Source organism: Excalfactoria chinensis, chromosome 1, assembly GCF_039878825.1.
Source record: "Excalfactoria chinensis isolate bCotChi1 chromosome 1, bCotChi1.hap2, whole genome shotgun sequence".
NCBI lineage: Eukaryota > Metazoa > Chordata > Aves > Galliformes > Phasianidae > Excalfactoria > Excalfactoria chinensis.
This window is the reverse complement of record NC_092825.1, coordinates 28,042,647-28,069,822: the sequence shown is the minus strand read 5'-3', so window position 1 is coordinate 28,069,822 and position 27,176 is coordinate 28,042,647. Positions and strand designations below refer to the sequence as shown.

General features: G+C 43.6%; 1 protein-coding gene across 3 annotated transcripts in view; it reads left to right on the top strand.

Annotated features, from left to right (window-relative positions):
* Positions 1-12,553: 12,553 nt before the first annotated feature.
* Positions 12,554-27,176, top strand: part of PRICKLE1 (prickle planar cell polarity protein 1) — a 58,999-nt gene continuing 44,376 nt past the window's right edge. The window contains exons 1-2 of one of the 3 annotated variants that reach the window (XM_072338964.1): positions 13,359-13,419; positions 14,959-15,004. The gene's annotated coding sequence lies outside the window, so the exon portion shown is untranslated. Of the gene's footprint in view, positions 12,712-13,358; positions 13,420-14,909; positions 15,005-27,176 lie in introns of those variants that run through there. The other 2 variants (XM_072338948.1, XM_072338972.1) reach the window with 2 other exon arrangements.

Genomic DNA, 27,176 nt, shown 5'->3' with positions numbered 1-27,176 from the left:
GTTCTGTGCTTGTGACACCAGTCTGCTCCCACAGCAATGCATGTCATCTTACATGAAACATCTTGGGCTAAATCTTGCTCTTAATTACACTTGATTCGTGCTGTTGGTTTGCATACTTCCACAGAAATTTAAGAGATGAGAGATATCTATTGCACGACTATTCTGGATACAGCTTTGCTCCCGTACAAACCACACTGCACCATTTCGAACAAGTTGCTCCTGATTTATATTAGTTTTATATCAGGTTCAAGCATGAAAATTATCAGGAAGTAATAGAGCTGTATTCAAAATACAAAGATTTTTGCTCATTAATTAAAAAAGGTTGTGGAAAAAGTAAAGAAGTTACTTTCTATTTGCTGATATGTGGGAACACTTGCCCAAGCACTAAATCCTCCTTTAAAGAAAAATAACATGTGCTAAAGCTTTAAAAGGAGTCCAAACAGAGGATTAATTGAGGAGATTGATTTCAGGCTTCTCCACCCTGGTTTAATAGGCATTTTCCCAACTGAGTTTTGGGGAGTTTGGTATTCTAAACCACTTTTTCTTAACAGCAGAAAAGAAGAAATCTGGGAACTGGTTTATTGTGAGGATTTTCCATTGTACTCAGTGGGCATTCTGTTCTGCCTTCTTTATGCGCACTTTCTAGCTAGTATGAATCTGTTACGTTTTATACTTTGCATCTACTGGCATCATATATCTTATTTAGACAGTAAATGCGGAAGAGCTGGAGCCTGTATTAAAATAAATAAATAAATAATAAAAATGTGCTGATACTTTACTGAAATGCGCAGCTCTTGCTTTTAGGTTGCCTGGGACCATAAACTTGCTCATACGCTGCTGTGCTTTAGGGCTGCTGTGTGCCAGCTGAGCAGCCCAGAGTTGGATCAAATCTCAGAACTGAAAATCTGCCATCTTGTTTGCAGCATTCGGACACGGCCTAAATTCTGGTTTGGTTTTGCATCATGGATGTGATCCCTCATCAGTGAAGTTCTTTTTGAACTGATCTAATATCAGGACAATCACTCTTGAGACTGTCAGGAGCCAAAACGGAGAGGAAACATCTCCTTTCAGCAGAAGATGGGCTCCGTGTCCCACCAACAGATAGCCACGTCCCAGGCCACGGGCACGTGACAGGTGGGGCTGAGTAACTGGAGGCAGACAATTCTCTAGCCCATGGAAGCCCTGGCACAGAGCAGCCAGGTCCTGCTGCACTGCAGCTCTGTTCGCAGCTTTGCTCCTGCTCTGTGTGCTGCGGTGTAACTCAGAGCAGCCAGGCGCTCCAGGCCAGCTCCTTGGCTGCACTGCAGACCACACACCTAGCAGGCTTTGCCTTCAGCTAGCAGCAGCTACAGCGGCTCAAAAACCAAGAGGGAAACATGCTTTCCTTAGCAGCCAGATTTTTAATTGCGAAAATGTTCTACCAAGCTTATTTAAGCCACGGGAGACGAAACCAGCAGGCCAGGGAGCAGCTCCCCAGAAGAGTATCCCAGGCACACCCCTTTCTCCCTAGAAACAGATATGCCCACCCCATGGCCAGAATTTGCTGACACTGTGATGCAAAGCACATGATCTGGCCCTCATACTACATTTTCTGTCAAAGCTGTACCTAGAATTTATGAAACTCCGGTGATTTTTTTTCTCTCTGTTCTGCTTTAGATCAGGCTGAGAATTCATCTGAGCATTCAGAGATTTTTAATATCTTAGGTTTTTGGCTAAGCAGATATAATGCTTTATTATTTTCCCATATTGCAAGCTTTCCAAAATGTGCTGCATTTGTAAGCATAAATGTAGGGAGAGGGAGAGAAAATGGGTAATTATACGTCCTATGTCTTCTTATCAAAGCTGCATGTTGGAATAGCAGGAGAAATTGAAGACAAAATGAGAATAAAATTTATTGCAGACATCATTTCTCGTTTTAGTGGCTGAATGTCTTCCAAGTAAGCTTCCTTTCCCAAACTTTGTGAATTCAGGGACTGTGTAAGATATGTCTTGTAGGCAAGGATCTGTTTTTTCAGTGCAAGGAACAGTATTTCCAGTCTAACTCAAATAACAAGAGAAAATGGGTCCAGCCATATCTCTAAAACTACAGCCGCATTATGATTGTGCAGAGAATGTTAAATGCCTGACCTGCCTATAGAAACCAGCTGGGGAAAAAAAGAAAGGAAAAAAAAAGACCATTTCTACAGGAACTTGAAGTAACGTAGACCTAGGAGATGTTCCCATTTACTTTCCAAAAGCTATAGTGTGTACTCCTTTCCCCAGGGCATATATTAGTGATCTCCATGGAGTGTTTGCCTGTCACATTACACACCAGTGCCCTGAACCAATATTTGCCTGCTGCTGTCATCCTGGAGCCCCCAGAAGTGCTCCCAAAATGAAGAAATCTAAATGTAGGACTTCCTCATTCCTTGCTCTGAATGTTATGGGGAGCTCCGCTGCCTGAATGCTTGTTGTGATTTCCCAGGAACTGAAGGATATGACAAAACCATTTTGATTATCCAGGCTGATTCTTGAGATCATAAAGACTTCTTTGAATGTAGCTAATACTTGAACTAGAACCTACTTATTGAAAAAAGCTCTTGAACCTGGAAATTATCCCATGCTGGAGAATAGACTGAGTGAATCATTCCATCGGTTGCTTGAAACACAGTTAAAACTAACATAAAATCAGTTAGTTTCATCTTTCATCCACTGGACTTGGCAAAAGTTTTACCAGTGAGGTTGGAGAGTCCTTTTGTTTATTGATAGGTCAAACTCTCTCTCTTGATTTTCTCTTCCTTTAACTAAATAGATTTCGTGTCCTTTTCTATTGACTGATTCTTGTGATTTTTCTTCTCTTCATCCTCTTAATACATTCTTTGAATTGCATTTTTTTCCCCCTTAATGCATTTTGTTTGATGTTAACAGCTTAATTTTTAAAGCGTGAACTTCAACTATTATTGACTGGGACTCCTGAAAATGCTTTTTTTGTGTGTGTAACAAATGCAGCTATCATCATTATTTACATCTGAACTGTGAGAAATGTTTGTGACCAGTTCTTCCTTCTCAGCAACAATGGCTTTAAAATCTAATACCTCCATTTCGGAAGTCACCACTTTTTCATCTAGAGAACTCATCCAATTTTTTGGTGTTTCAGCATGGGTTGCTCAGACATCGTACATGTATGGCATTCGGCTTTCAACCCCCTAGTGTAATGTGCTGTTTTTCATGATATATGTTAGTGCAGAGGAGTTTACTGTGTAACCTCAGATTTATGTTGCAGTGGACCATCTCAGGAACATTATCTCTTTGCTGTCTCATAAGCATTGGAGATTCTTTGCTTCTGAGTAATCTGCCATACAGGAATGCTCTTTCCCACTTATGATGTCTTCTTCATCCTTACCCTGTAGGTTGGAAGCAGATTTAAAAACAGTCATGTGGAAGAACTCATTGTGCTTTGTAATACTGACTCAGCAGAATTTATATCCATAAACAGGTAACCAATTCTTCCTCCTTCCCCATGTAATGCTGCAATATCAGAAAGCCAGCTTGCTAGCAGAGGGTCTGGGTGCATTGATGTCCCACGTTAAACTCAAACCTAAAGCTCACGTTCAGTGTAAAATGGCACTTCTATGTGATGCATGATCTTTCACACACACCTATGGGTCTGCCTTAACTCACAACATCCATTTCACACTGTGTAGTTTTTGTCCTCTGAATTTGATCCTTATTCTGTGCTTATTCTGAGAGGTGAGAAATGCATCACTGGGATGAAACACTCCGGGAAGTTAGCAAACCCTGCAATCTGGAGACAGCTGCTTTAATTTACAGGTAGAGAAAGTAGAGAAAGAGGTTATCTGTGAAATAGGAGTAACAGTTTGGAAGTTTCCTACTGCTGACTGGAGCAACAATAGGACAACACAGGGGACATTGTGAGGAACTCAGTAGGCTCTGGCTACTGTTTTTATCTCGGAGGGTATTCTTTACATATTTTCTTTAATCATGGTCTTAGTGACTGGATTAGCAGCCTTGCATCCTTCCTTATTGCTGTATTTGTCAAAGCGATTGTAGTGGTATGCTTTAGTCCTTTTAGCTTTGGAAGTCCTATTAGAGGTTCTCTCTGTGACAAGGATCCCACATGAGAGGCACAAAGACACACGTGCATCTCAGAGACTTGGGAGCAGAGCCCCACAGAGCAGAGCTCTTCACCATGATCACGTACAACCAGGAAGCAGAACAATCCAGACCAGTACCTCCAACAATATCCCAGAATGGGGTTGATTCTGTCGGTTGTTTCATGTTTTATCTCAACTGTTTCTCTCTTCTTGAATGTATTTACTGACATACACTCTTCTCACCCTCCACCACACCTTCTGCAAGTCTGGTGTGCTGAGGAAGTGTTGCTTTGCATGCTGACAGCAATTCAAAGGTGCCTATGCACAAGGTCAGCCTTTCCCATGTGAATGAAATTCAAGAGGAACAAGAGAGGCTTAGGAAAGCAAGGCCAGAAAATCCCTGATGGTGAGCAGAGCAGCCAAAAAGGCCTCCAGAAAAACTAAATGGAGGGGCTTAACTTTACATTTTGAAAGTAGTCTTCTCAGATTTAAAATGAATGAATAAATGAAGTAATTAACCAGTTAGCATAAAGGAGCATGTTTCTCTTCTGTTCTATTTCTGTGAAGAGTAAATCAGAGCTCAGCCAGCTCCTAATTTTGCTACTGGATAAAAGAAGAGAGACTTTGTAAGACACTTCTGTGGGCAGGCAAGTTCTCTCATTACAATGAGAGGAATGAAAAGGATCCCCGTTCACATAAGCAAAAGAAACAACTGCTTTCTAAGTGTGAAGGAAACGTATGGAAACATTTTCCTCAATTCTACAGTCATTGCACACAGGTTTAAGTGCACTGACTCAGGTGTTTTCCTCCAATGAGACCGAATGTGTCCAGAATGAAATCAGGTTGCACAACAGGGAGCCTCAAAATAACCCGAGGAGCCCAGTCAGCTCCAGTCAATCCTGAGAGAATTTCATTCCTAATTAATTTAAAATGACCAAGTGTGAATTTGCCAAATTCTGCTTCACTGACGCCAGTGTTTTGACTTTCTGGAGTCTCTGTTAGATCGGGTTTAGCCGTATAAAATGTATGCAAGGAAACATAAGGCATATTTAGCTGACAAACCGGGAGACTTGACATATTTCTGTGTCAACCTTGACAGATAGATAGGCAGTGCCTGAGAAAATGACACCTACAAAGGAACAAGGATGCCTTTTTACATCTAGGACCTCAGCCTACTTCATCGCTGACACTTCACAGAGGCAATTAATATACAAGGAGCCTTTCATGACGAAGAACGAAAAAGTACAAAACTTTGGCAATGCTCCCCTCTCACTAGACCCATAGAGAGACTTGGTGATAAAGGGAACAAATTGTGTTGTGACACTCCAGGGTAGAGAACAAAACAGAAAAAAAAAAAAAAATAGACAAAAATAGACAAGTGCTTAATTATAAACTGTTTGGGTCGCATCTTCAGTGTGAAGATGTGTGATATCTGAATCTGGCAAATACCAGGGGGGAAAAAGAGCAAGCTCTCAAACACTGCAAATATTTCTGATGTTCAGAAATGCTGCCCACTCATTATCCGGTTTTCCTTCTGTTGGATTTCTGGCTCTTCACCATCTCCAGAAAACATCCTTTGATTTATTTACTCGTGGCTTTTATGTTTCCGCGAACTCCCATGTTACCAAGTTTTACAACCCCAGTGTGTTCTGAAAACACATTTCCAACTCACTTCAAATTGCTAAAGGAAGCAGGATTTTAATTTGCCTGTCCGTACAGTGGCAGCACAGTGCCTTTACTCAGGAAGACAACACAAACAGTGCCAGGCAGCTTATTAGACAGAAACACAAACTGGTTGAATGAAGAACAGGAAATACTGAAAACAAGACATGCGTTTATAACATAGAAAGTGACACCCTGATTAATCTAGATCTGATCGGGTTTTGCTTCGTTTTGGTTCTGTTGTTTTTATTAAATCTGTTTCTTTTTTATTCGAGAATTGCTTTCAACAAGTATTGAAAGCCATTTACTGATTGATACCTTATATAAATAAAATGCATTTCATCTAGCAGACAGGAGAGAGACAAGAAATACCTCTAATGACATTACCATATCTGCTTAACATTAGAGGTCTAGCTAAAATGCCATTTAAACACGAATGAATTCTGTTCCCCCTTTTGATTAAACAAGACAACAGCTACTTAGGTAAACATGGTGATGGGATGCATTTTTCCATGTGTGTGTGTATTATTTGCAAACCTTGCCTTTATCGCTTCTGAACTGATTGCTACAATACGTGTTGATGCAAAAGGACATTAAGGACTATCATACAACTCATATCTAAACCATAGCCCTAATCATATCTGAATGCATATTCACAGTACATGAATTTCAAATCTATCTAAATATTTGCACTCTACCTATTACCACACTCATCCTATCAGCATCAAAACAATGACATGAGGGGCTATTATAGGTAAGTAATAGCTGCACTCGGTCATATAGCAGTGATAGAGAATAGCAATTGCCTCTGGAGAAGTGCTCATCCCTGGTGTTTGAAAATCCCCTCATCTTAACAACCCTTTTGAGATACTTTGAGTGTTTGAAAAAGAAACATGATTTGCGATGTTAATGATCTTCCTGTTTACTGCTTCTGTGGAAGAGCATTTTATGTGTGTCATTTTTTGGCATGACAGTCAAAAACAGCTGAATGTAAAATCATCATAGAATCATAGAATGGCCTGGGTTGAAAAGGACCACAATGATCATCCAGTTTCAACCCCCTGCTACGTGTAGGGTCTCCAACTACCAGACCAGGCTGCCCAGAGCCACATCCAGCCTGGCTTTGAATGCCTCCAGGGATGGGGCATCCACAACCTCCTTGGGCAACCTGTTCCAGTGCGTCACCACCCTCTGTGTGAAAAACCTCTTCCTGATATCTGACCTAAACCTCCCCTGTCTCAGTTTAAGACCATTCCCCCTTGTCCTATCGCTGTCCACCCTTGTAAACAGCCATTCTCCCTCCTGTTTATCTGGCCCCTTCAAGTATTGGAAGGCCACAGTGAGGTCTCCCCGGGGCTTTCTCTTCTCCAAAAACATGTCAAGACAGAGCTGACACATGTCAGAGGTCTTTGCTTTTGCCTGAGACCAATTGACTGAGAAATTACTTCATAATCAGTGGTTTTAATAAAGAATAACACCTCTATCTTTATTGACTCTGAGAGATGCTTTTTTCTACATACATTACACATAGACATAGGGAGATTTTCCATTGATTTCAATGTCTCACAGGTCAGTCCAGTATTGATGGAAATAACAGTTCAATTAATAAATTCAAAACTCTGTAATATCTACAAAACCAAATCCTTGCAGTAATAGAAACCTATCCACGCTACTTTTGAATCTAGATTCTGGATTCTACACATACAAAATACATAGTATGAATACGGTAGGAAATAATACAGATTAAACTCGGAATAAATCTAGCGTGGGAATTAAATGTTTACATTATTTTTAAGAGTGTGTTTTACTTTTTGTAGCACCGGTGGGTTGGTCACATCATAATGGAGGAGACTAAAAACTGTAATCATATCGGCATCGTCGCTTTAGACAGAAATAATGCACGGGGAAAAACAGAAAACGTTTCAGGAGGCAAACATCATCTGTGTCCCCACATGTGAAGAAGCTCCAGCAGATTACACCTCTGTACAATCACTACTCAGCGCCTCAATCAGGCTACTCACATTTTAATTTCAATTTGCTTTAATTGCCAGAATTGTAATTTCAAAAGAAATTATTGGTACAGAATCCAATGGTATTCTCTCTTAATTGCAGCTTATTCTTCGTGTCATCTATTCTTTGAGGATGATGAATAATTGATTTACATGATTTCCCACAATTATTTGATGAGTAATCAATGGCATTCAATCAATTTGTTTAGTGATCGTACTTGGCAATTTACATTTAAGTGAAAGATTAAGATCTCCTGTGCAGTTAAATAACGATCTCTGTTTAAACCGTGTTAGGACGGTAACACAGTGAAACAAAAGCTGATTGAGCTAGGGGTTGGCTTAAGCCTGTGCCTTAACTTCTAACACTCCAGCTTCTCAAAGGGTAAATTTTAAGTGAAACAAATTAAATAACAGCATCGGTGGTATTTATTCAAAATAATAGCCATCGCCTTCTATCGAATCTCTTCCATGTATTGCTTACAAATCTGAGTTGGTCTTATGAACAGCTAATAATCAAATGCCTCAGTGCACGTGGGATCGGGCATATGCTTTCAAAGCTGTTCCATCTCTCCAAGCAGGGACAACAGAAGGTTGTTCCATCTCAGCATCTCCTGTGCAAATGGAAACATCTCCAGGCAATGGAATGGCCATATTCTTGGGGAAAAGGCTGTGAAAAAGCCATGCTAGCCTCTCAGGAGTACAAACAGGAGACTAATGCCTAGGAGGACTGGGAAACCTATTCAAAGGTCAGTTTATCTCAGTTTTCATCTGCAGCTAGTGAAATGCAGAAAACTTTGCCATTATTTCTGGAATACAGTCAGATTCATTGAGACCACTCCAAAGGCAGAGTACAGTCATCCACACTTGGACTGGGTACAGAGATGTTCGGCTGCCTTCCAGGAGCTGCTCCAACCCCACAGCAGCTAGCAGGGCTGACTCCAGCTCAGTGGGAAGAGAACAACAGCGCATCTCAGGAACAGACGGGGATTATTTACATGTGTGGCACATGAAATGTTGTTCATTTCCTCTCAGTCACATTGCCCATTTTATCCTAGTCCAGAGCAGATTTCTGAGCTAGAACTGATGTCTGTGACTGAAGGCAGAGTGCAAGGCCTTCTTATAAGGATGATGTTTTAGTCCAGGAAGAGAGGACAGAGAGATTTAACAGCTATGAAAGATGCCTGGGAATAAAATCCACAGGGAGCTTTTTTATCAGGCCGTGCACTTTTACATAGAGATTATGAAGAATCATGTAGCTGAAAATGTTACGGAGCCAAGGGATAAGGCCAAAACAAATAAGAAAGGCAAAAAACAGCAGGAGAGCCCGTACACAGAAATGAAGGACTGCTGCAAAAATAAATCAGAAAGCGGAGGTGGTTTATCCTGAAACAAAACTTGAACTGGAAAACCCAAGAGCTCAGCCCCTCTGCCAAATGCAGGCAGGCATCTTGGTTCCGACTCTGTAGTGGGATGAAATTCCCTCCTTCTTGCCCATGTTATAACCAGGTTTGTAGAAGAAAAGAACCTAAACCTGGATTCTGGGTTGGAGCCCTAGCACTCCCCAGCCTATCCCTGACTCAAATAGCTGAGGGCAGGTTTCCAGCTGCACTGCAAAGGCCACCCAGCCTTCAGAGAGGGTTTGATGGTGTAATCGGGTTATCTAGATTTATCCGTGATAGAGGCTGCTGCCCCTAGAAGGGGAGAAATGAACAAAAACAACGGCAGCAATCTAAGGAAAGAAATTATTTTACTAAATACGAGACACAATATGATACAATATAACTACAACTACTATATCAAACAAGGCAGAGGAAAAAGAAAGAGAGAAAAAGAGTCCCGGAGAACCGGGGGCCTACTGCAATCTCTAGGCGACAGGCTGGAACGTTGCTGATAGAGCGAGACGGCAGGGATGGAGCGCTCCAAAGCGAAAGACAGGGCGAAAAGAGGGACGTTCCAGCCTGGGAGCGAGATTATATGTGTGTCCTCCTCCTCTGGTGATTCATCTCTGGCCGCGTTGTCCCCTGGGATATGTAGTTTCCTCCAAGGGCTGAGTACTCGGGATGCTGCCATTCCACAGATCTGGAGCATGAACCTTCCACACTTCCGCATACCCTCTATTACACTTTCTTATACCACCAAAACAGTTCATACCGCACATGATGTCATGATGTAGAATATTGACAGCACAAAACCATGACAGATGGAGACCTCTGGGATGCTTGAGGGTACATGGGAGGAAAGTGGTGTGCCTGATAAGATGAGGGAAAGCAACCCCTGTAGTGAAAACTCAGTATTAGCATTGGTTTTAAGACTCCTTTTTAAGCCCAATCCATGCAGGTGATAAAGAACATATTGCTAGATACAAGCCAAAGAAAAGAGCTGGTTTGATAAGAACCAGCATGGGAATGTTTATACCTATTTCCTTCAAGTAGCCTACACTAGTTGATTCCATAGTGGCCTAGAAAGATCAAATGTAGAGCTAGAACAAGATGTTCTTATTAGGTGTTCTCATTAATATTATTCACTGATGCTCTTCTATACACCTCAAACGCTGCATGAATATTATTATACTCAACCGTATAAGACACATGTCATGCAAGACAGTTCTGTTTTCTAATGGAAACAGGGAAATTGAGGCATTCCTATTGCTAGTTAGATGTAAAATAAATAAATAAATAAATAAATAAATAAATAAATAAATAAATAAAGGAAAAATGGCCATTGGACCCATTCTTAAAGGCACAGTAAGAAATAAAGAAAAAGTTTAAGGTCCAACATACGGTGTTGCAGAAAGTGAGGAACAAAGCATCGTGTCTCCATAAAATCTCCAAATGGTCCAAGAAGCTGCCCAGCATTTCACAGCACCATGCAAAGCTAAAACAGAACAAAACAGCCCAATCTGACTTGATTCAAAGAAAATCCAAGTCTCACCCCTAATCTGATGCCAATTTTATTCTAAGCACACAGTATAAGTACTGCTTAGACAGGCACCTGTGGGGTGGCCTAATGCCAGATTATACCACAGTGCTTCACTCACACTCTATCTCCAGGGACAGGCACTGTCTATGACCCCACACTTTGACTGCTTTGGTAACAAGATGGCACAATCTGATCTGCATCTCCTGTTGTGGCTGGATCCGACATCTCCAGGTCACAGGATCCTGTACCTATGAGGTTGGAAAAGACTTCTGAAGGCAGTTAGTCTGAGCAGGTAGAGCCTCAAAGCTGCATCAGTGCTAGGTGGGATTTTTGCTGCCCAGCTCAGGAGCTGGTTTTGCTCATCTGTTCACAGTTGCAGCTGTAACTTTCTACATACAATTTACACAGAAGATTTCTGTGCCTTTCGGCCTATCAGCTAAACCTTTCAGATATGAAAACCTGAGATCATCTAATAATAAGAAATATCAGAAGTAGTGACTGAAAGAGGTTAAGACTAGAAAAGAAGGTCTTGCTGTTTCAGCCATTGTTTTCTGGGGTACCTGTGTGTCTATACCAACCCTTCACATATCCAAAAAGGATCCTGTGATGTAGGCTAAGAATTGAATTCCTCGCATGAAATTCATAATATCTGTCAGCATCCCTTTCTAGAGAAAAATCCTAAGTACCACAGAGATGTTAGGATGTGTCTTTCATACATTAGACAAGTACTGCCCAGGGTTCCATTCTTGGACATCTTTTGGGTGATGCCACCCAATCCCTGGGCAGCCCATTCCTAAAATCCAACTTGAAATGTTATCTCCCACTGTTTGCAGGGTTACATGTGCATCTTCATCCCTGACCAAACACAGCGTTCTGTCATTCCCAGGGAGGACCTAATGCTGGCAAGCTTTATTTCTGTCCATGTAGTGGAAACCAGAGCAGGCTGTAACCAATGGGAAGCAGTTGTGCTGGATTTGCATTGCAGACATGGCTGTGGTGTGGGTAAATTATGTTTCTGTTGCAAGCTTCCCAGGCTACCCAGATGGTTAAGTAGAAACGGAGAGTTTATAGCTTAATTAGAGGCATTTATAAGTGAGGATCAGATAAACAGAAATACAACTTAAAAGAGGGCATTGGCCATAAATTCTTTCATTCCAGATTCAGATCTGCTAATGTATGACTGTAAACACCTCCGACAAGGTTATTCACAAGCCAAGCCAACCTGACTTCCTATACCTCTGGAGTTTGAAGTGTGAAGAGGTAAATGATGGAGATCAAAATGCTGCAAACACAGACTAAATATGTGTTTAACCCCCCCATGCACATTTCTACTTCATCTCTCATGTGTCTTCTTGTATTACGAAAGACATCAAACCTCATTCCGATGGCAAAAGCGACGGAGGCTGCCTGTAAGGAGGTGCTGCCTGTAAGGAGGTGCCACCTGTTTGTGCTTTCTTGGTAAATGCCCCACGGATGCAATCTGGAAGCGCTTATTTTCAGACTTCGCTCAGATTTAAGAGGAGCCGTTCGGCAATGCGGATCCCCGCCCCCAGACCTGTACCAAATTAAGTACATCTACACGGCATTGCTAAACAGCCCCAATCTCACTGACACGGCCCAGCGGCACGGCCTGCACCCCGCCGCCCCAAGGAGGGGAAAGCCATCGCGAAGCCCCCCAACCCGGAGCGACCGCGGCCCCCGCGGCTCTCGCAGCATCTCGTTGAGCTCCGGAGGGCAGCGCGCCGTCCGCCCCACCCCGCGGGTGGACGAAGCCCCGCCCGTCGCCCCGCCCCGCCGGGTTGTCGGCAGCCAATGGGCGCGGGGGAGGCGGCGGCCGCCGTCCCGGGCGCGGAGCGGCGGAGCCCCATTAGGGCGGGGAGCGGGCGCGGGGCTCGGCCACTCGCAGCGGGGTTACCGGCTTGTCCGCAGCCGCTCCGCATCGGCGTGGCAGAGCCGGAGCCCGCCTCTCTGCTGTCAATGCGCGTGGCCCCGGCACCCACCCGGGAGCGCGTCGCCGCGGCTCGGAGGTAAGGGGCGGCCGTGCGGGGGCAGCGGGCGGCTGCGGCTGCTCTCTCCTTCCTTCCCTCCCTTCCTCCCGGAGCTTTGGGCTGCGGCGGTGCCCGATGACAAGCGGGCCGCTCCGCTCCCGTCTCACCGAGAGGGGCTCCCGGAGCGCAGCGGGGCTGTCAGCGCAGCACCGGCGGGGCTGAGCCGCGGTCTGTCACCGAGTCCCTCAAGGCAAGAATGGTCGCAGGGTGCTGCCGGAGCGCCCGTCCGTGCCCGTGCAGCGGGCTTAGAGGATAACGGCGCGCGTTCAACGCGGGCTGGAACCGAAAAGGCGTCGCAGATGAACGAAAAGTTGGGGTTGCGTCACTTCGCTGCGATCTTCGGGCTGCCGGGGTTTGGTGCGGCTGCTCCCCTGCCCGGCTGCGGGGCTTGACGCGGCGTAGGGCCGCGCGTTCGTCCTCGAGACGCAGCGCGGCTGGAGCGGGGCCGGCCGAGCACCGGGGGTCGCGTCCCGTAGGCGCGGGTCCGCGGCGCTGCCCTCCGGCTGTGCGGCAGAAGCGGCCCCCGTCAGCCCGTTGCAGCCGTGCCGCCGGCTGGGCAAGGTGTGCTCGTGTGGGGAGCCGACAGGGTTAATGGCTGAGCTGTGAAGATTGGAGGCAGATGTGGGTGAGAGCAACAGGCGGCTCTGGCTTTCCCTAATATCCTGTCGTATGATAACTCTGAAGAAGGTAATTGTTTAAAAAAAAAAGAAAAAGAAATCTGTTTCAATTTAAGATTTATTAAGCAAGAAGAGCCCTGTGTAAACACCAGAATCCTTTCCTAGCTTAGAAAGGGGGGGGAAAAATGTTAGCGGGACTTAAAGGGGACGAGTGCGAGCTGTGGGTGGATTGCCGTGCTTCAGTGCGAGCAGATCGTGAATCTCCTTGCCACTTCACCCTGCTTCTTGCGAGGATGAGGACGTTTAATTGTAGCTGTTTTGGAAGATGGCTTCTGTGCTTCTTTTCTAGCAAACCGGTTCTTTGCAACGCTTTGTCAGGCGTTTAGGGCGTGTGAAGAGATAGCAAGTGTCCTCCTGGGGAGGAGAAGGAGCGGGAGGGCAGAGCCGGGTTCTGCTTAGACCTATAATAAGTGGGGAACGTACGTTTGTGTGTGTGAGGCTGAGATCTGAGGAGTGACTTGGCTTTCTAATGACCTGGCTTTGCACAACTTCAAGAGTTTCGTCTGTCTCCCCCTATGGTTATAATAAGAGATTAAATGCGTTTGGCATATTTAATTAATTAGCATAGGAAAATCAGATGGCTTTGACTTTGTCATTGTTTTCCTGTGAAACTCTTCTAAGCTAATGAACGTCTACAGTTTATGAAGTAATTTAAATTGATTTGGTTCGTATTATGTCTTTGCTCCCTTTTTGATGCTTCAGCCTTTGTGTCCCAGCCTGGAAGTCCTCTCCCTTTGTACCGTAGGTCTTGCACAACGTATTGTCATCACTTACCATGCGCGGCTTCTCCCAGCACAGACAGAAAGCTGAGCTTCAACATGAAAGCACTGTTTACTTGGGTGCTGGGTCTTGTGCATTCCAGGGGTAATTGTATGTGCACTGATGAAGACCATATAAAACAAACAAAACATGCTGGGTTTTGTTTATCCTTTCTACCACTGCTGTCCTCAAGTAGAGATCCCTGCTGTGGCTGCCCGGGCTGTAACTGTGCTTACACCAAGACTTCATTTCTTATTTTTAACCCTGACAAAACAATCTCTTTCTGTAATTCTAGGAATATGGTCCTGTGGTCTTGCACTGTGTTAAGGGTACTTGAATATGTGCTAGGTGTTTGTAATGGCCAGGTGGCATGTGTCAGTATCAGCTTACTTGCTTGTACTGAGTGTGAAGCTTCAGCTTGGCCAGCAAGGTTTTGTTTATGCTGTTTTAAATAGAGGTAAACTTGAGGTTAGCTGTGACCACTGGTATATACTCACTGTGAGCCATGCATGCTTTGGTCCTGCTGCTGGAAGTGCTTATGCCAGTACATGGCTTTTGCTCATATTCTTGAACTGTTTGGCTTTGGAGTTGTGTGATAGGAAGAAGCAGCGTGGGAGGGTGCAATGCAGCAATCCCTGTCTGCCCCCTCCCACCCCATGGCTAAAAATGATGGGGAGAAACGTGTTTTACGAGTTATAGCACACTGAAGTCGTGATGTTTCTGGCAGAAATACCAAGATAGTCTATCACATCACTTCACAATTTGCTGAGATTACATATTTCTTTTACAGAAGCAATTCCTTGGCTGGTGTCTGTAGGATATTTCCAGTTACTGAAGTGAGTTTTTCAAGTGCTGTGCTATAGTTCTTTGTATCTTGCTTGCTTATATTGTGCTATTGTGATCTTTTCTGTTGGCTGGGTGGTGGTTTTTTTGTGTGTTTTGTTTTGTTTTTTTGTAGAAACTAAGCAAATGATTATCAACACAAACTCTTACATGTATTCCTTTGCAAGGGGATTTTTTTCTTAAGCATACAGAATGAGTGAGGCGCTCAGACGTAAGAGGCACAAGCCAATACAAACACTTAGACTATTTCTAAAATATCCGTACATGGCAGCTTCTTGCCAGATTACCTTTCCTTGGCGCTTTGCCTGGAAGGCAAACTTCTTATAAGTTCTTAAATACAACCATAAGATCTTCAGGATGATTTAGGGTCTATCAGGCTCGGGGTGTTGTTCTAGCTAGGAGACCTCCAGTAGACAGTCTTTCAGGCAGGCTTTTCATTTCCAATGGGTTATACGTCAACAAAAGTTGCAACTGTGTTATTGCAGTTGTCCTGTGCTGTTGTTGTGTGCTCCTGCTGAAAGCGCTGATTGATAGCCACCAATAGCTTTGGCTGTTCTCTCCTTGGTTGTCCTTTCTGCTGTGCCCCTTTTGCCTTCCAGTTCTAAGTTGGCAAAAACATGATGGAATGTGCTCGTAGACTTCTACCTGCAACAGTTCAGTGCAGCTACCCTTCCTTTATCAGAGCACAGATCCCACAGCTTGCAACTACAGTCTTTGACTTTAGAAACAATTGTGGTTGTTTGTTTTCTTTTTAAATGCTTCCAGTTGCACACAATATTGGTTTTGCGGAGCTGCCACGTGCCAAAAAAACCCACTTCCAACCACCTTCCAAATATTGAAATATGATTGATTTGCTTTTATTTGAAATAAGTTTTGTTTCCTGTGATATTTTTATCCTTTTTATAGCATGGTGCCTTCTAATCTTGCACCAACTGGCCCCAATCTTAATATCATATGATCTCAGAACCAGATTTCTCTGGCGGCAGCGTGCCAAAACCATGTCTAATCTGTGTGTTAATGCAGCATATACGACAGCTCTGGCTTCTCACAGGGTTTGATCGCTGATTTGTATAATTGCAACCAGCATGATTAAAAAATCTGCATGTCAATATCATGGTGCTTATAATAAAACCTGCAGATGTTTTTAAAACAGGGTGATGTCAGTCTTTAAATTTTGGGTTTTTAGAGTCTTTGCTGTCCAAGGTTCATTTCTGAAGGTGTCAGTGATCTCAAAGTCACATAGATGCAGCTAAAAACATAGCAGTGTAGGTTTCAAGTCATGCTGGGGGTGTTACCTTGCATACTCTTGCACTGCAAGAGGGCTGTATCTTCTCTTGTTCATCTCTGTGTATGCAGTTTTTATTTCAGTCCCTTGAGTTGTGGTTGAACCATTAAAGGTGTCCAAGCACTTACTGATACATCACTCCTCTCTTCAGTATTCCTCATGAGAGCAAACAGCCCTCCTCTGACAAAAGTGCTGTAACTGTTCAGCTTTGCCCACCATCCTTTCCTATGATCTCCCCGGTTAGTGAATTACCCATGTGATGGAGTTGGTGCAAGCTCAGCAAGAGCCTGCCTAGCTGCTCAAGTTCTCCCACTCAGCCAGCCCCGCACATGGCTTGTCTGACACTGCCTGTGCCCGTGGCCCATTGCTCTCGCAGTACAAATGTGCAGTAACTAGGGGACAAACTTAAAGCCTTCTTGCACTTTCAAGTGTGGATCGACTTGTTTAACCACAGCAGAAGCTGACTGGTTTGGAAGTGTGTTTAAAAACTAGTACTTGATTAGCAAAGGTGTTTTTTGAAAGATCTTTTTGTAATTAAGTGTTATAGTTATCCACCCAGAAGTTCAAAAGTGGTTATAGAGAAAATAAATGTTTGTGTGCCTCCATTATGATTAAAGTATTCAGTCTTGTGTGACACTTATGGAAAGGGGCTGGAAAACTTTTGCAAGTTCAGTTTTTCTGTAGAAAAAAGAGCTTCAGAAACTGAGATGACAAGCTGAAATGTGAATATTTATACACTTGTAAATGAATTTTATGGAAGCATTGAAGAAATGTCTGAACATAATGTATTTGCATCTCTGTATACAAACTGCAAAATGAATTATGCTAGGTCTAGAACCTCGCTGGTGAATTGCAGATGTCTTTTGTACATACATATGGCTCTGGGAGCTTTGAACTGTTTCCTCAAGCTTCACTCATCAGAAAGATCGTATGGATAAATTCATTGCGAGATATTTTTTTTTTCCTCTCTTGTTTGCAAAGCATGGTGGATCTGTTTGATAAATATTGAGTTCCAATTCATCATAGGACTGAAATGAGTTACTTCTGTACATATGGAATATGGGAGTAAGATGCACAGAGGATATGTTTATAGTTAGCAAAATTAATAGTTGGAAGCGAATGCAAAGGAACCTAAGCCTAAACAGCTTGGCAGGCCAATAGCCAGTGAATGTCTTTGAGCACTGCCAAGCATGTAGCAAGCATGCTGAGCTCTCATCTGTATGGAGGTACAAGAGACATGCCTAACTTCCAGCCTTCTGACAACGTTACGTGGAGCACAGCTTTCCTCTGTCTTTGCAATACCATGGATTTCAGCCGGCATCTGCTGTGGGTACCACTAGCACATGAAAGCAGTGGGAGCTGACTGAGGAAAGCCAGCAGTCATGTTATGGCCGTTTTTTTTTCCCACAGCCTTTGTCTCCTTTCATGAGGCATTGACTGAGGTGAGAAGGGTACAGGGGATGGAGGTGAGTAGTGCCAGGGGGAGGGGTGGAGAGCACTTGTATGGTAAAAGGGAGCCCCAGTTGTTGCACTGAAGTATGAGCTGCCAACAAGTTGTTGAAGTGCCATCTCTGGCACTCCACCAGTTGGACACAATCCTGAGAGTACTTCCAGCAGAGGATGCACTGTTGGGTGGGCTGGTGAGCTCTGCAGCTACCTGTGAACCCAGGAAGCACTGAGCCTTACCCAGCTCTTCATACCGTCAAGCTCCTTGGGCAGTCTTTGTGGGGGATTTCAGATGCTGTGACACTGTAGTTTAGCCATCCAGGCTAACAGCCAATTCATTTCTCAATATGTGGTTGTTTTGTTTTGTTTTTTTTCCTCTTTTCCTGTTCGTTTTGTGCAAGAGTGGCTCACAGCTTCTTGAAGTAGCTGCTGCTATTTTGAATGTGAGTGATGTAGGTCTATGAACTGCAGTGACCACAGTGACGGGGAGGGGGGGGGGGGGGTGTCTGTTTCATTGTTACATATTTACTGCCAATCAGGTTTTTATGCAAAATCTCTGCTGACAATCAGAGCTCTATTGTCTAATTCTGAATCTGCCATCTTTTAGGCTCTGATTTCAGTGGATTTGTTTTCAGTGTCTCATTATCTGTATTCTATTGTGCTACAGCTATCGTTTCTGACCTATTAGTTGCTAAGCATTTCTTAATGTCTTAGAATTGGGGGTGAAGAGAGGTACTGGTATTATAGAGACTCCAGACTATGGTATAGAAGCACATAGTTTTACTTCCTAGCTGTCTTTTAAAAACTGAGGTGATATCAGGCTGCTGTTCATTGAAGAGTGAAGTTCTCCATTACTTTATTCTTTATAGAAGTCAGCGTTCAACATTTAAGCAACAGCTCCAAAGCATTTTGAGTTGGATGTTCAAGAGATGCTTGTTCTTGGGTTTCTTTCTACCTTCCCACTGGCAGTGGAAGTAGACTAATGCTTTGACATTACAGCTCTCATGGAAACTAGCAGGTAGATCTTGAATTATGTGTCTTGTTCCTTCAGTAGGTAAAGTCATCCTCCTTTGTCCAATTTTGTGCATTTACCTTCTTCCTGTTTTGTTACACACTAAATCAGTCAGTACTTAATGCCTTTGTGGGAAGAGAATCAAGAGAATCCAGACTTGCTTTTCAAAAGGAAACTTCAGACATGCATATCTACTGGAGTGGAAAGGAAGACTTAAGTATGTGAGCTGCAACACCAGTTGTGCACACAAATGAGGGTGGGGAAGAGCATCTGCAAGCAGGCAGTGACTGTATGTATTCCAGCAGTGTTGGACTCTGAGCAATGAATGACTTCAACTTTGCATTAGGATGGTAGACATGATACAACAATGAACTCATGTAGTCCCTCTGTGTGTTCCTTGCCAGGGTGGTGAAAGAGGAGCTTTCTAGTCACATGCTGCTGGTACCCAGAGATATGGTGATAAAGTGGTAGCTTCATTTGTGTCCAGCTGGTTAACTTTAGTTTCAGTAGGCCTTCAGCAGGTCCTGACCATTAAGTTGTTTTGCCATCTCTAAATCAACCAGTACTTTGCCAGACTTGACTTCCTTGGCAAGTGTTGGTCTCACTTAACTAATGTAGATCCTGAAGAGTTTGAGAAGATCTCTTATTTTAGCTTGGATATGAGTCATTGTTAGGCACCATTTTCTAATACAAAAGTAATTCCATCTCTTGTACCCCACTTCCTAATTCTAGAGATAGGAAAGTGAGTTCTTGGCAAATAAAGTGGCCCTGTACTCATTCTATAGAATATCAGAAGGAAAATACAAATCAAAGATGTCTGTCAGAAAATGTAATACTTCCATAATTTTGTTTTAAAGCCAGTGTAACAGCTGGACTTCGGACTTCTGACTTCTTCATGCCAATCCCAAGTCCTTTTTTAAGATGAAAAAAAGCCTGGATAAGCTGCAAGCTCCCCACCACCACCACCACCCCAGGCAGAGGCTCTATGCTTGCATTCACTTGTGTACTCTGTTGGTTTCACAGTTCATATACTTGTGTTGGTTTTTGTGTTTTTTGTTGGTTTTGTTTGTTTTTTTTTTTTAATCTCCCCCTGCACTCTGGTGGGAAACATGTCTGCAGTTTCCTTTCAAACACACAAGGCTTGATTCTCCTCTTACAATGGCATAAATTGTGAAGAACTCTGCTCAAATCAACGAATGTAAAGACATGTAAAATGGGGTGAGAGAAGAGCCCAGCCTCTGGTTTCTATTTTTAAGCGAGCCTGGTTTAACCAAAAACTGTTCAGTGTGCCACTGTGACTTTGTTGTAGGTATCAGTTGCTATACTTGTTTCACTTCATACATAATGTTTCATTTTCATGTATCATATGTTACAGCAAGTACTCATAATGACACACATTTCTTTTATACCACAGTACTTCTACATCAAGTTTTGTAGTTAATAAGTAGTATACTGGTAAAGTATTTACCTTGCTAGAATCAGACTCTACAAAAAGTCTGCAGCGTGGCTGTATTTCTGTGCAAGTCCCAAGGGAAAGAAGGCTGGATTGACTACAGCCATACAACTTTAACTTCCTTTGTGGTTTTCTACTGCTGTAGTTCTCATCTGTGAATCACGTTCCTTGTTATCCAGCTTCAAGATACTGGTTCTTCATAAACAAAACTCTTTCAGCTGTTGCTTTTCCTGTTCTTGAGAATCATTTGGCTCCATTCTTGTGTTTTGTACGTACTCAAGAATTTATTTTAACTTCAAATTTTCCCTGAACTGTGAAGTACTTGGCAATAAACCTGGAATATCCACACAGTTTCTGCCATTGCCTGCGTTTTGGTGGTTGTTCACATTTGTTTATTTTTTGGCAGTGGATTATGGACCTTAATTACCATCAGTAGTCAAATAACTGAATGAGATTATACAGCAGTGCTGTAAAAGCTGTTCACGCTGGCTATGATCTGTGCATGTGTGGATGTCTTTGAAAACAGTCACTTCATTCATTAACCAGCGCAACAGGCTCCAACCCTGCCACTATTTAGTATCTGAAATTAATGCGGTGTTCTCTACCTAACTGAAACGTTGCTTTGACTGCTTCTTTTTACAGTTTAAAAAATAACATGAAATAGTTGACTCCTGTAGTGTTTTTTAACTTGCAGTAGATCCAACGGCTTATTTGAATTTGTTGCTTGAATAGCAAATTGCTGGTGTGCAAAAGGAAGTCTCTTTAAGCCTGGAGAACATGGTAGGTTGAGTGTATCACTTAGTTTTTACCTCTGATGTGACTGTGATGTGAGTGAAAACCCTTTCGTTGTTTAGCCTCTTCTGTTGCTCAGTCCTTAAGCTTTCCTCTCCAACTTTAATCTGGGCCCTTCATTTTCCCCAAGACAGTTGGTTGCTTATCTGACTTGTAATGATGTTTATACATCAGTATATTAGTGAAGTATCTGGTGTAGGCAGTGCAGTAAAAGTATGCTGTGCTGCTCAGGGTGTTGCATGGCTTTGCAACCACAGAAGTTCTCTGTGACCAGTTTGTGCCTTGTTAAAAACAAAGGTTTTTTTCCCTCATCTCTGCTCAGTTTTGTGTTACTCAGCACGGGGAGGATGAATTCTGGATACTTGCTCAGTTCATCTTAGTGAATTCATTGTAGCTTAACTGTGTCTCTTACAAGGTCTGACATTACCACTTAGCATGGTAATGGCAGCTAAAGCAGGGCGTGTGGATCAGTGCCACTGAGAGTCACCATGGCTGTGTGCAGCAGTGCTTGCCTACAGCTGATGTGAGGAATGATGGCAGGGCAGATACATATGCTTGACATATGATTGTCAATCAAATGTGCTTTTATTTAAGAGCTCATACCTCTCACGTTTGTTTTCATAGAGTAGTCCATAGTGTGGAAGAGGGAACTGGCAGTCTTCTGAATGCAGATGTGTGCTGAATGTTGCCCCAGCAGCAGGTTTTGTACATTACTAATCTAATGGCTTTGAGACATTTTTTTTGTGCCATTTTTAAAGCGTTGATATCCTCATAGACTTGCTGGTAACTACAATGCATAGCTAGAAGAAAAGCTAGCTTGGGTAGTATTTTTGAAGTATAAGCTCTGCTAAACAGAAGTTGTCTTTGAATACATGACAGGGAAGCAGGGAGAGAGGGAAAAATCTGTCCATCTGATGCAAACGGATGCAGTGATGACTTAAGCCTGAAATATTTGCCAATCAGTGTGAAGCACCTTACCAACTTCAGGAATGAAGCATCCTCCATTGGAAAGGTACAGCTAAAACTCTGCTAGAATATGCATGTATTTGGGACAGAAGACATTCACTTTGGGGCTGGGGGGGAGATGTTCCCGTGGCTGTAAAGCCAGTCAGTGCTGGAAGTGCATCCCCAGCATGTCTGCCTGAGGAGGGGGTGTAGGGGGATCCCAGAAGACGCGGCCATACAGACTGACCTGAGGAAGATCACTTGAAACTGCATAGGTGTTAAACGCGTGGAACGAATGATAGCACTGCATGCTTTTGCTTAAATGCTGAGATGCAGGGCTCGAGTTTTAACTACTTGTCTTTGTAAAGGAAGCCGGGCTTGTCTCGCAGCGCTTCTCTGGGGTTTTGAAGCCGAACTCGGCGAGTGGCGGCCCTCACGGAGCAGCAGGAGGCCGCTGGGTGGCACTCGAGAGCCGGCGGCGGGCAGGGTGCCGCGGTCCGGCCTGCTGCGGGGCGGTGCTGTGCGGGGGATCCCACGGGAAGCACCGGGTATGGGGCAATAAGGACGGCTGTGCTGCTTTCAGAACTCTTCGTCACACGGGGTTGCTTTCGGACGTCTTTAAAGGGTCTGCTCCGTGACACTGAGAATAAAATAAATGCATATATATATATATTTGTCCTTCAAATTATTATAATTCCACTAGCAGTGAGCAAAATAAATGAATTTAAAGGCCAGACGGTGCTCTGACAATGCAAGAGAGTCCTTATTTTTCCCCTTTCTCTGCTGCTTGCATCTCTATCAATCTCCTGCTGTCCAAAAACTGCACTGCAACCAAAATGAAATGGGTCTAAAGGTCCCATCCTATATGCTCGAGCACCTTTAGTAGTGAAACCTCCCCTCATTTCCCTGCCTGCAGTAGGTGCAGATGTGCTTTGTGTGGTCTGAGGGCACGGGATGAAATGAGCACTCAGACTTATGGGAGAGGGAAGGCAAGAAGCCAAAGTGGTGGTGGACCACGTGAGGGACTGCACTCCTCTGCATTCGAAGAAGCAGCCTTTACTGCCAGGCCTTTCCATAGCCAGCCCTCTGAGGAGGATTGCCGCCTGCTGTGGTTTCTGTGCCATGGGGATGTGAGTGTTCTGGGTGGATGAAGGGAGGCACAGCCTGATAACAGCCGCTCCACAAACACGGGAGACAATGGAAGAAAACCAAACACTTTGAAGTCTGTCTCCAGGTCCCTGGTAAGCTGCCCCGACTAGTTTAACTGGGCCCAGGAGAGGAGGAGGGAGGAAGAAATGGGCTTTGCTGAATACCTCAAGGAGCACTTCCTTATCTCTCATTCCTAGAGAGCCTTTGCAATGAAGTGAGCCTGTCCTGCAGATACAGCAGTAAGATAGACCTACCTGAAATGGCAGGAGGGGTGCATCTGATTGGGTTAAGCATTCATGGGTCCTTGTGTACATACTGTTAAGGTTAGATAATAAAGAAGCTGATCGGGGTCAGCTCATTGGCCATTCTTTCAAAGGAAAGACAGGTAGGTGCTAAATTGAGGTCTGAGTAACCCTGTTTGGCATACGTGCTGCGTCTGTCATAGGTTCTCACTACTGCCCTTGAAAAGAGAAGGAACCCCTTAGAAGGCCGCCAGGCAACTGGCTATTTCCAGTGATGCAGAGTGACCCTGGGGCAGGAGAGGGATGCAGCTCAACTAGCAAATGAGAGAAAAGGCACCAGCTGTGCAGCACACAGCCAGATCTGCACATGTGGAGGGATCAAAGCTGCTGAAAGCTGAACCCCGAGCTCTGTGCATAGTGATCCTCCTTCACTTCAGTCGAGTAGTCCAGCTGCGTGAGTGTTACATATGGGCAAAATATTCCCAAGTATTCAGAAAATCTTACACAGAAAAGAAGTGGGAAGGAGTTGCTGGCACAACTCAAGCGTTTGGCCAACCTCACCAAAATATTGTTTAAAAGTAAAGCGGTGGTTTTCTTGGAATGTTAGGCATATGGTTTGAGTGTTTTTAGCTTAATCCTTGTGTTACCCTGTTCACGTGTTAAGTGTTACTGATTTTATAGCTTTTGTGACAGGAATGTAAGGCAGAGGTGCTAGTAATGGGTTGCCTGAGTGGCAGGCATCAAAGCTATTATCAAACAGGCTAGAAAGCATTTTTGTCTTCTGCAAATACTGGGTGGTGCTACACCAAATAAAGACCTGCCCCCCACGTGTGTATCCTTCTTCCCACAAGAGAAACAAAACATTCTTCTGGGCTTTTTTTGTTCTTTGAATTCAATCTTGGGAAAGGAAACCCTCAGTAGTAAATAATTAGGTTAGGAGTTAGCAGGATGGACTTAAATGAAAGTGCCTCCAACAGCGATTCTTCTTCCATCTTGATTGTACAATGGACTTTCTCAGCACTGCTTCCTGGTATTCATCCAGCCCCTGAGTACCTGTAACAATTAACATTCTCCCACATGGCTCACAAACCCTTGGTCAGTGTTTAACAGTGCGTTTGTGTGTGGCAGCAGCTTAACTTCTCCTCGAGGAATCTTGCTGTCTTCATTCTGCCTGTCGTCCTTGTCCTTTCCTCCCTGTTGTTTGTGGCTCGTGTATTCCATTTAAACACAGACTTAAAATACTAGCATCGCATAGCAAGAGCAGCGTCTCCTCTGTCTTCAGAAGAAGCTTTAATTGCATCAAAATACCAGGTTTTAATTGTGTATCTCTAGTAGTCCTTATCTAATCTGCTGTTCACGCCTGCGTATCAATTTGTTATAAGTTGCTGATAGGAGCATGCTGTTCCACTCTTTTAGTGGAAAAAATGAAGTGATTTCTGGGCCTCCTGTTAGGCTTCTCTTACTGCTGTTGTCTTCACAGTCTGTACTTGAGCAGAGTACTGTCATACTGGCTGCCTCTCAGCTGGAGCTCGGCTCTGTGGTGCTTTGTTAGGGCACAAAAGGCCACCCTCTGTAACCTTGTGCCATGAGCAGAGCTGAGAGATGCCATGAAATGGGGCATAACTGGTGCCTCTGCCACGCTGTGAGGCTGTCTTAAAAGCTGAAGATGTGGATGGAAATAGTGTGCAATATTTGCCTTTCAGGCTTCTAAGCACCCTGAAGTTGCACTGTTACACAGTGTCTTGGAGATGCTGCAAACATGGTTTTAAAGCAGTTTGTAACTCAGGGAGATGGGTGTGAAAAAACACTGAGATATTGTTATGAAGAGAGGAGCCTTGGCAACAATATAGTAGTACTAGGACAGAAACAGTAAGGTATTAACAAGATATAGGGATTTGAGAGCAAGAGCTAGCTATGAAATACATATTGCCCAGTGCATAGCTTCACTGTTGGGTTACAGGAAGTGGCCTTTAGTGCTGTGCTACTTGCTGAGCTTGCTGGTGTGGGATGGGTACAGGTGGTCACAGTCTGCACAGCACTTATTAGCTAGTGGTAGCAGTAGCTAAAAAAAACCACCATCCCCACCCACCTCCAGTGAGAAAATGAAAATGGTCAGCTCTGAAGTTCTTGTGGGCTTCTGGAATATGGGAGCTGTCTCTCCTACGTGACAGCTTTCACTCCTGATTGCTTAGCCCTGGTGATAGCTTTATTATGCAATCACAAGGCATTAAAGTTGCTGTAGAGGAGTGCTCAGCGTTGTGTTATTGCTCTTGGAAAGGAAAACAAGCCTGAAATGTTTGAATATGTAGTTGCATCTGCAATATCAGTCCTTTGAGCTCCAGTGGTTAGAGCACTTCAGGACTCAGTAGTGCATGTTGTTTGTGATGATCTTCTTGATCTTTAGATATCTACTTGGGCTGCTCGAGAAGGTGACTCCAAGGACCAAAGTGAAGCGTGTTCTACACCAAAAGAGATAACAAATTGCTGGAAAGAATTTTACACATGAGAGCGACTGACAAATTGATTGAAATCTTCAGAACAAGGGAGGAATGGGAACAGCCCTGACTTTTTAAGTGGTGTTTCTAAAAATAAGAAATGCTAATGGATAGCTGCAGTGTTTTAACAAGCTTGCTTTGCATTTAAAAATACAGATATTTTTATTTGGAGCTCAGAATATGATAAATCTTACTGGAAGTTCTCAGTCTTTTGGCTGCCTGACCGCTTCCTATCAATTAAAAAACTGGCCGTACATTGGATTGATAAGGTGTAACCCTGGAACTGCTTCCTGTACATGATCTTAAAAAATTCTTTTCTTGTCACGTTCCAGTCACGTCTGGCAGCGTGACACACGCCTTCAGGGGATGACAGACTGTGGTCATGTGGGATTTTTGTTTTCAAGTCTTCTAGCATAAATTTTGGGAAGCTTATGTTGATCAGGTAACACTTCTGCTTCTGAGTGGATTGTGCGCTGTCTGCACGCCCACATGTATTATGTATGAGTAGTGCAGGAGCACAGAAAGTTGACAATATGGATAACAGTCTTCAGGTGATATTTCATAGTTCAATATTTATGCTGAGGCTAGAGAAAGCTAAGGTTCAGCAAGATTATTAGCTCAAGGAAAGCCTAATGATGTAGATGTAGTTGTCCTCATCTCAGTAGGGCTTCAATCTCAAAAAAGAATCAAAGCAGACAAGTGTAATTTTGCTGTCCTCTGTGTGAATTGAGACCAGTGAGCTTTGCCAGGCTCTAGAAGGGTCTTTGTAGAGCTCCAGCATTGCTGTGATCCCAGAGACAGTAATGTGCATGTCCAGCTCTGTTGGTGCCACCTGAGGTTGGGTTCTTGTTGCCTGCAAGTCCTATGGCAAGTTGGCGGTGAGTGGATTTCATTAAGATATAATCTAGTACTATTAAAAAGTAAGCCCTTTGTTTCAGCTGTCCTTATAGAACCTCTTGTTTGTGGATGTCACTATTGTCCTTTTCCCCCCATGCTTCAGGTATCAAATGTCTTTCCTGGCAGCAATGTTATGAGTAAAAGTAGAAGGGCTGATCAGTGGGAAACTCCTTTTTAATTCTGTGGAATACTCTTCATAATACACGCTGCATTTTGTCTTTTAACCTCTTCCGATAACCTTTTTTTCTGTTCCTGATACTCTTTCTTGACAGTTTGATGCCTCTAATAGAAGTTTAAACTTTTCCAAAGGCTTCTTCCCCTTCACAGAAATGGCAGAGTTGCCTCAAGGGTAACTTAGCAAGAGTGCTGTACTCATCAGGAAGCAAAGCTATTGTAAGTCCCTGAAATGTGAGCAGTAAGTCTACATCTGTATCTCATAGTGGATTTTA